The sequence below is a fragment of the Kogia breviceps genome, chromosome 3, assembly GCF_026419965.1.
Source record: "Kogia breviceps isolate mKogBre1 chromosome 3, mKogBre1 haplotype 1, whole genome shotgun sequence".
NCBI lineage: Eukaryota > Metazoa > Chordata > Mammalia > Artiodactyla > Physeteridae > Kogia > Kogia breviceps.
The window spans coordinates 80,950,053-80,960,052 of NC_081312.1; the positions used below are offsets into that span (position 1 = coordinate 80,950,053).

Consider the following 10,000-nt stretch of genomic DNA (forward strand, 5'->3'; position numbering starts at 1 on the left):
CAGGGACTTCTCTGATTTTTCTTTGAATCTGCAGTTATCAGTGACTGGTGGCCCAGTTACCTTGTGAAGGTTTCATTTGAATGAATTAAGTACTTCCCCTAAAAATTCAATATCATTTCAATAGATGTAGCCTCTAAAGTAACCTGCAGTGATGCTTCATGAGGAAATCACATGATGTCAGAATGGTATGGTTTCGATTTAATCAAGAAAGAGATTAAAGTGGATGTGTGTTATTTTCAACTTCGCCGCAGCACCGCCATTTGTCAAAGTCAACCTTCTGATTGCTTTGGACCTACTGCTATCCAGGTCTTGTCAGAATAGTAGTCAGCATAGTCAGAAGCAGGTAGACCAGCCTATAAAGAACAGTAGCCCACACAGTAAAACAGAATTCATTGACTTGTGAATTATGAAGTTAATAGGTTGATCATAAATTTTGTAGCCGTTAATTTATCTTTATAACACTGGCACATCTTCAGTACATTCTTCTTTTTATTTTGTACCATTTTACATAGTAGAGTTAAATAGTACTGAATATAATTTTGATGTATACTGTATATCAGAATTCCTATAATTCCAATGCTAGGATTAAATGTTTTGCATGAATACACTGGAGAAGGACATGAGCATTTTTAGAAACATATCAAGGAAAGGGTATTTCAAGAATGTGGCTTCTTAGAAAGGAGGCAAATGTAAATATCGTATGCTTGAATTACACTATGATTATGTATAATCAAATAACTATATTTTGAGGCTTTTTCTTTTAAAATTGGTTGGGTTAATGGCTGTTTCACTGTGAGTTGTTACGGAGTCAGATTTTTTTTTTTTCCTTTAAGTAAAATCGTGACAGATATTTGATGTTATTTTTAATCATCATACTAGGCTATTGTGAAGCCACCTTTTTAACTCCATACTTGCCAGTAGGCTGACGGCCAGTCAAAAAAGCTATTTAAATATTCTTCTGGACAGAAAATCATTTTTTAAATCTTTTTATGATTAGTGACCCACCATTATCAGAGGTTTATCATTTTTAAAAGTAACAGAAAATGTTAAAATTATTGCCAGATTGTAGAATTCATTCAGTTTGCTGATGACGCTGGGTTGTCTTCCTTTCTTTTCTTTGTCTTTCTCATCCCTCTTCCTTCCTTTCTTCCTTTTTTTTTCCCCCCTTAAAGTAAAGAGCTGTACGATACTGTGGCTTATATTCTGACACTTTCTTCCCCTTCATAGCAGCGACCTGGCTGGCCTTTGGCAATGAAATTCAATGCACATGGCTCCACAGTCAAATCATCAAATTTCCCTCTGTGTATATTAGAGTTTTGTACTGTGTTTCCATTATGAAACAATGCGACGATAATTGTCTTTGGTAGCAATTAGCTAACAGGTTTGTTCAGTGCTGTTGGCACAGGCATCCCTCATCCCCTTCCCTGAGCACACTTTTTGTCTAGTGTGGACTGTGAGGATCAATAGAATTCTTTATAGGGGAAATCACCTCGGCTTTAATGAGCTGCAAGTCTCAGTCAGTCTTGGTTTGTATTTTTAATTTTTTCCTCTTAAAATTAGAAATCAGGGGAAAAAAGTCCTATTCCTTTGGGAGTGGAGAGTACTATGTACGTTCTGTTGCTTCCACTGGATCAATGCTCGGTTTTAAATTGTTTTTTCCTTCTATAAAAAAGTATAGTTAATAGCATGGGACACATAAGTCATATGATTTCAGTAACATATTTTAAAAATATCTACTCTCAAGGAGTGCTGTTGGATTTTTTGTGGGATAATTTTTAGAGTTGCTCAGCATCTCAGTAGTTAAAAAGAGACCTGAGTGGCACTTTGATAACAACCAGTTTCATAGTACTGATTTTGTGGTTGCCCCTGGTTAAGTCATGTTTTACAGTCTTTTAGGATACTTTGGTGTTGTACTGTTGCTTACCCTCCCAACAAAACTAACATATTGATAGGATAGATATTATGGAGACTGAGTTCCAGAAAGGATAAGTGACTTGGCCATGATCCTATAGTTATTACTACATAAAGCTGACCCTAGAGCCCAGATTTCAAAATAACGTTGTTCAATTATATTTAATTGAGTCGTTTTTCTTCCTTCCAACTTAGTTTAGTGAAATTTACTCACGTTGTACCATTTTCTTTTCCCCCTAAAATCCTTATGGACTCTAAAGTCAATTTGTTCTGAGGGAGAAGAGTAGTAAGCATTTCTCTGGTTTTCTGTGGCCTCCAAATAGCCCAGGTGAGGCAAAGGAGGCCAATTTACAGGTGAGGAAACAGACTCTGCAGAGTTTGTAAACAGAATTGGCAGTAAAGTGCATGGCGGTCTATGGTGGTGCTGGTACCTGAATCCAAGACTTCCTGCTCCTAGCCAACAGCTAGGAGCTTTTACTGCATTATGGTGAATGAAGTAGCAGTTAGAATAATTTTGGGGGAAATGCTGTCAGAATAGGATTGCAGGTTTTCCTGTCACAGTACAGACCTGAGCAAAAGCAGGAGATGAAGCGCTCTTTACTCTCATGCCATCATGTCGAGTGATTGAGCCCTACCCCATTCAGTAGTCTTTCTTCCTAGCATGGGATATTACCAACAGCATTTTAATTAATAACGAGTAGCGGGTAGACTACATTTTGGGCTGGTTTCTTAAAAGTGAAAGCCCTTATATTTTGAACAAATGCTGTAAATATCAACGTACATTTTTTTCCTGTTTTGTATCATGTTTTTAATTGCACCAACAGAGAGTAAAATTGGAAAGTGATGACAAGTTATAGACTGAGTCGCTAAAAAAAGCCTGAATTTTAATTCCATGTTTTATAATCTATTCCTGGGCTCTCACCTTCCCATCTTAACTTGTTCAGGAAGGCTAGAGATTGTCTTTTTTTGTAGTTGTTCAGTGCTCCCCAATTTTAGTGGATGTCCTGCTCCATGTTAAGTCTCAAGTATTAAATGTGTGCATGAGTGAATGAGTGAGTGGCTCACTAAGCAAGGTGACTTTCTCCTAAGAGTCATACTACAGATAACCCTGTTTATGGAGATTTTCTTAAGTGGAGTAGATATGAAAATGGAAATATCCTTAAACAGGAGAAGATTATCTAAATGTTTACAGTTCTTCCATGAAAATCTTCCATGTAAAAGCTCTTTTTAATAGGGAGGCTGGCATTATAATAAAATTGTGAGCATATTGACGGTTCTTGAGTCTGAATATAAGGCAAATTAAAGTTTCTGAAGAACCTTTAGGAAAATACCTCCGTTCACATCAAAAACTGATGGTTTTGTTTACTTCCTGAAGATTTTATACAGCTTTTCGTAGCTTTCTTACATATAGCAGTATATCCTCCCTGCTTTCGGATATCCCACCATTAATAGTAATATCCTTTTAAAATAAACAATACAGATGAATGAATTTGCAGTGAGCATGAATGTTTTGTAGAATTCCAGTTTACTGTCTTGGTTTTCCTAAGAGGATGTGCTCTTCTACCTAATATGCGTGTAATTACCCCTCCCCCCAACTGAAATAGTTTTCTCCAGTGGAATTATTAATTTTTGTTCTTAATTTCATTAAGGTCATTAAAAAAAAAAACTGGTTTAGAGCTTTGGGCAGTGTGCCAGGCCATCAGTACACAGTATACTCATCTTTAAAGCTCTAACTTTAATAGAAGAAAGTGTAAAAAAGCATTCCGTAAGTATTTGGATCTAAGTAGACTTTGAGTGGTCCCTTACTAACAATACTGGAATATTGATTTCCTTGGAATTCATGTTCTTCATTTTTCTGTAGTATGTCAAGAGCTATTTGAGTGCTGACTATGTTCTGGGCACTACGTTAGTTGCTATAGCAGGTGGAAAGAGACATAAAACTCATAGCCTTTCCATCAGAGAATTCTCAGCTTAGTGGGATGTATGAAGCATACACATAATAATTATCATTCTACATGTGCTTTTAGAGGCAAAAACATGCTGGAAGGAGTTAATGGAAAGATATGTCTGGTTTGTAGAATTAAAGAGGCTTTATGGACTGGCAGAGTATAGCTGCAGGGGAAGATAATTGAAGACAGAGAGCTGTGTGAACCAAGTATGAGGTCTGCTTAAGAAGAATCCAGAGTCACTAGCTGAAAGCTTGTGTGTACAGACTTGGTGGGAATTAAAGCTGGACAGATTCAGTTAGAAACATATAATGGAAGATACTGAATTTGAGACCTACGAGTTTATATTTAAGTTAGCAGGCAATGGAAAGCCATTGATGGTTCTAAATAGCAGAGTGCCAGGATCAGAGTTTTCGGTTTTTTATGGCAGTGCTTTTTTCAACAAGACAGAGGTGAAAGATATCATTTGGACCAGGTGGTAACTAGGATTCCCAGCCCTTTTCTGTAACTCCCTTTCCACTCTTCCACTCAAGAAAATATATTGGAATACACTGACGAAGAGTAATATTACTATATAAATATGTAAATCAACTTTCATTTATTAAAAAAATACATTTACTTTATTAGTTATAAATTACTTGCAGTACACTTTATAATTGATCATGACAGAGAGCTGTGTATTGTGACAGCAGTCAAGAACGAAGGTTGATTCTTTTTCTCTCAAAAGATGAAATGCATTAGATTGTGCCTGTGTTTTTTTCTCCCATTTAGTTTTAAAGCCTCGGATGCCAATTTTTGCCTCAATATTTAGAGTTCCTTTGAGCCTAATTAATTCATTCTTTCTACAAAAGAACTTCTGAACCTCAAATATGCTTTTTCTTCTATAGTTGAAGTGCCCCGTAATCCTGCTTTCCATGAGTAGCTAATGTCTTGTCTCCCACTGTATTTCTGCCACCCTATCTACTGGCTTAGATCTCTTTTCAGTTTTGATCCTTTTTCATGTCTTTATTTAGTTATTACCTGCTTAAGGCAATTCAGGTAAGCAATAATAATAATATCTGATAGTCACATAGCACATACTATATATGCCAGGTACTTTCTAAGAGTTTACTTAATATTGGGGTATTTAATCCTCAGAACAACTTTATGAGACAAGTGGTAGTATTATTCCCATTTCCAGATGAGAAAACCGAGGCACAGAGATCTTGAGTGTCTTGCCCCAGGTTAAACAGTAATTAGTGACAATATGATTTCAGAGCCCAAGCTCTTAATGATTATGCTAAACTGCCTCCCTAGGAAAAAAGTATTTTGTCACAGAACTCTGTGTTGTGAAACTTGTATAGCTAAATAGTTTTTCACATGAATGAGTCGGAAAACTTTGAAGTCAACACTGAAGTTCAGAAATGTTATAGCCTGGGCATAAGCTCATCAAATTTCCCAGTTTATCCAAAAAGAGATCTTATTTTTTCTATAAATCTCAGACTTTTAAGTGCCTGTGTAATTCATTTACTTATGTCAGATAGCACTATATGACTTTATAAAAAGGAGTTTTAACATATAAGTGCTTAACCTTTATTTCTTAATGATGAGCTTTTAAATTGTTATTGTGCTGACATAATTAGGTGTAACACCTAAAATGCTTTGTGTGTATAGCTATAAAAAAGAAAGTAATGTGATCTAGGACTGACAGTAAAGCTGTATCTAGGAAAAAATCCTATGGAAGATTGAAATTGAATGTGGTAACTGCAATTATCTAAAAGGAAGTCTATTACCTTATGATAAAACTGTCAAAATAATGATTGGGTACTCCCACAAATTGTGCAGAGGATCAATAAAACCAATATTACGTCACGGTTTGAGAATTTAGGAATTCCACTTTCTCCTAATTCATGAGAGAATGCTAATATATTTAAGAATGAGATAATTGTACAGTGTTTTTTTTCCTTTTTTTTTTTTGCCCCTGCTTCATTTTGTAAGCAACTCTTATTAGAGTAAATATTTTTGCTTGAGTAGCTTGATGAACAGTGTTCTTGGAAAATCTGAATAGTATTTATTCATTAACCAGATAAAAATGTACAGACAGTATGAGCTACTTCCTTTTGCCTTGCAAGGACATAAAATGCAACATTTTGAGTAGATCTCCTTTGTTGATGGCAGATAACTTCTGCTTCATTCAGGGCCCATGCATTGACCTTTGGGATCATAGTCAATCTGTGATTGACATTGTATATGAGCTAACCTTTGTATTTTAATAGGGATTATCAAATTATTCTTGCTAAAACTAAATTGTGTAATTGGTAAATGATTTATCTTCTTCACTAAGCCACCTAACCTCCAAATTTTAATTTTTATCTTCAGCCTAAGACATTTTATATAACTTATACAGGAATGAGTTTTGGTGGACTGTTTTCCTTGTCTTGGTCCATTCCCTGGTCTCACATTCATAAATATTTGTTGACTTGAAATACATATTTTGTTGATAATGTACCTACCATTTACTTGTTGAGAAAGTAACACAGGAGTATGGGGCATTTCAACTCTAGGATTGAGAGGAAATTTCGGAATTTTGCAGGTAAATCCTAAAGCATTGGAATAGAACTTTATTCTTTAATATGTTTTATTTGACCTGTACAACAAATATTTGACATAGATAAGGCACACGTTATTTTACAGTTTTATAAATGATAAACAGTGCTCAGGATAAATGAGCAGCCTAGTCTATAGCTAGAGAGGGCAAGAGTTGGGGCTTGAACCCAGATTACCCAGGCCTACCTGCTCCTCTGCTTACCCTCACTGTGTGTCTAAATGCCCAAAGGAATGAACAAAAGCAGTGAGCAAGGGAAGGGACCTAGGTCTTTTGATTTCAGAGTCATCTTCTTTCCATTATTTAATGAATGTGAATTAATAGCATTGTTTAGAATATTACCCAAGTGCTTAGCTTCTCTTAATGTCAGAGAAGTTTATCTCTTTCCTACCTAAATCTTATCTGTTACAGTTTGTGTATATTTCCACTTGTTTAGTTGGAATCCCAGTTTGATCCTATACTAGCTGTCACCTTGATTAATTTCTTTGGGAGCCATGGTTTGCTCTTCTTTAAAACTGGATAACAACATCTACCTTTCAAGGCTATACAGATTAAGGATGATTTTGTAAAGTACATAGCATGCTGCTTGGCACATAGTACCACTCAAATGATAGTGACTTTTGTAGTAATAGACAGTGATATTCCAATACTTACTTGAAACATAAGAAGGAATTAATTTACCCTTCATCTTCTTTAAGTACTCTTGAAATTCCAATTCTCTGATCATTGTTGAGATCCTGAAACCTCTTGAAATACTTTCTGTGATGTTCTTTATGGGGAGAAATTCATTATCGTCTTATCAAAGGCTGCATAGAATGGGAGGATGAACTCCCATCTCTTGAATTCTCTTACTAATTAACTTTATCTTGTAATAACAAAACAGCATATGGATGGTCTATCTATCTATGTACTATGGAAATTTAAAACCTTTTTTTCTGCCATAATCATTCATAATTATACCTCCTCACACTTCAGGAATTCTTTTAGCCAACACTCTTTCAAAAGCAACAGACACTCTTTCAAAAGCAACGGGAGTTGGGTTTCTGGTGGTAATGGAAGGGTTACATTTCTGGGGGGCAGAAAGTCCACTGGAAAGCTTTTACTTTTTTAAATAAAAATTTTATTGAGATACTTTTAGATCTACAGAAAAGCTGCAAAGATAGTACATTGCGTTCTCCCTGTACCTGTCCCTCAGTTTTAGTTACCCCTAACGTTGTAATTTTATATTACTGTTTTACGTTTGTCAACACAAACATAAATAATTGTCAAGTAATTGGTACATTACTGTTAATCAAACTCCAGACTTTATTTTAATTTTACCACTTTTTTTAGTTAATGGCTTTTTTTCTGATTCAAGATCCTATGCAAGGTCCCACATTATAGTTAGTTATCATGTTCCTAAATCTCTAGTGTGTGAGTTGTTTAGCCTTTCCTTGTTTTTTTTTTTTGTTTTTTTTTTTGCGGGCCTCTCACTGTCGTGGCCCCTCCCATCGCGGAGCACAGGCTCCGGACGCCCAGGCCCAGCGGCCACGGCTCACGGGCCCAGCCGCTCAGCGGCACGCGGGACCCTCCCGGACGGGGGCACGAACCCGCGTCCCCTGCATCGGCAGGCGGACTCCCAACCACTGCGCCACCAGGGAAGCCCCTTTCCTTGTTTTTGATGACCATAATGGGTTTGAGGAATGTTGATCAGGTATTCTGTATGTCTCTCCATTTGGGTTTATCTGATGTTTTTCTCCTGATAGGACTGGATTGTAGGTTTGGGGAGAGCCTACCACGGAGGTGAAGTTCCCTTATCATCATGTCATATCAACGGGTACATGATACTAATATAACTTGTCACTAGTTATGGTAACCTACGTCTCTTAGTTAAGGTGGTAGTTGCCAGATTTCTCCACTGTAAAGTTGCTATCTTCCCCCTTCCAGAACACTCTGTATTCTGTAGAAGCAAGTCACTAAATCTAGCCCACACTCAAGTTGAGGAGGGAGATTAAACTCCACCTCCTGGAAGAAGGAGTATCTAGATGTATTATTTGGAATTCTTCCGTAAAGAAGTTTTATCTCTTCTATTTATTTGTTTAATCATTTATAAAAACATATTCATATATATACACTTGTGTATATTTTTAATTTGAGTTATATTTGAAGTAGACACCTTTCATTTAGATTCGGGTGTTAAATTTGTGCCATACATTCTATCATTCATCTCAGTGATGAAATTACTTAGTGTCAGCCCCAAGTAAAGCCCTCTGCAGAATGACTGATAAATTTTCTTTGGTTACATACTCTCTTCTTCATAAAAAGAGGCCTGTCAATGCTATAATAAGTATCAAAAATAAATTTCCTGATCTCAGTCTGTTCTATTTATGAACAAGTACCTTTTTGTTTTGTTTTTGCAAATCAACTAGTTTTGATTATTAGGGACAATGCTTTTGAAGTGAAGAAATCAAAATAAAAGTGAATTCCTTTTTAAAACCTGGATCTAAGCTAGTGGGAAGCTGCCGCATAGCACAGGGAGATCACCTCTGTGCTTTGTGACCACCTAGAGGGGTGGGATAGGGAGGGTGGGAGAGAGGGTGACGCAAGAGGGAAGAGATATGGGAACATATGTATATGTATAACTGATTCACTTTGTTGTGAAGGAGAAACTAACACACTATTGTAAAACAGTTATACTCCAATAAAGATGTTAAAAAAAAAAAACAAAAAAACCCTGGATCTAATTTTGGTCTTTTCCGTGCTTCAGGCACCACTCTTCCATAAATTATCAAAAATGCTGGTCAGTCAGAGAATACCTCTGTTTAGAAGGTATTCGGTGGGCAGAGTGTCCTATGGCCTCTTTGACTTATTTGAGCTAATGGGAACCTGCTGTATTGCACAGGGAGCTCAGCTTGGTGCTCTGTGATGACCTAGAGGGGTGGGATAGAGTGGGGACAGTAAGAGGGAGGTCCAAGAGGGAGGGGATGTATGTATACATATAGGTGATTCACTTTGTTGTACAACAGAACTAACGCAACATTGTAAAGCAACATACGCCAATAAAAAAAAATTTCTTGTTTCAATCTTTCTTTTCTGCATTTCCATTGTAGCTGTTCCTGTTGTTTTCAGACTACCGATGAACATTTGGTAAAGAAAAGTACTGCTTGTTTAAGAACATTCCTTTAAAGATAAGTTGCATGTTTAGTTGCTTCAGGTTAAATTTTCAGCAGCAGGGAAGAGATCTTTGTGCCTCTGGGGATGAAGGAAGTAGGCTGCACCATTCACAAAACCATTCGTCTGTTGCATGTCCTTTGAGTCAACACTGGCATCAGTGATGTTCTTTGTCTGAGGCTGTTGGCCTGGCTTTCTGATTGGAAGGTAGAAAACTGTATCTTTAGCAGAAGTATGAAAGGCAAAAGAACTGGGGGAGATGAGGTCAACAAAAGGGTGACAGTGGGACAGATTTTGCTTTTAAAATTCTCTTATTTTTTAATCAGATACTCCGACATACATATTGTGTGTGTCTCTCTCTCTCTCTCTCTCTCTCTCTCTCTCTCTCACACACACACACACACACACA

The 10,000-nt window shown here is 36.7% G+C and overlaps 1 protein-coding gene across 13 annotated transcripts in view; it reads left to right on the plus strand.

Annotated features, from left to right (window-relative positions):
• CDIN1 (CDAN1 interacting nuclease 1) overlaps window positions 1-10,000 on the plus strand; it is a 222,127-nt gene that overhangs the window by 71,388 nt on the left and 140,739 nt on the right. The window lies entirely within an intron of this gene.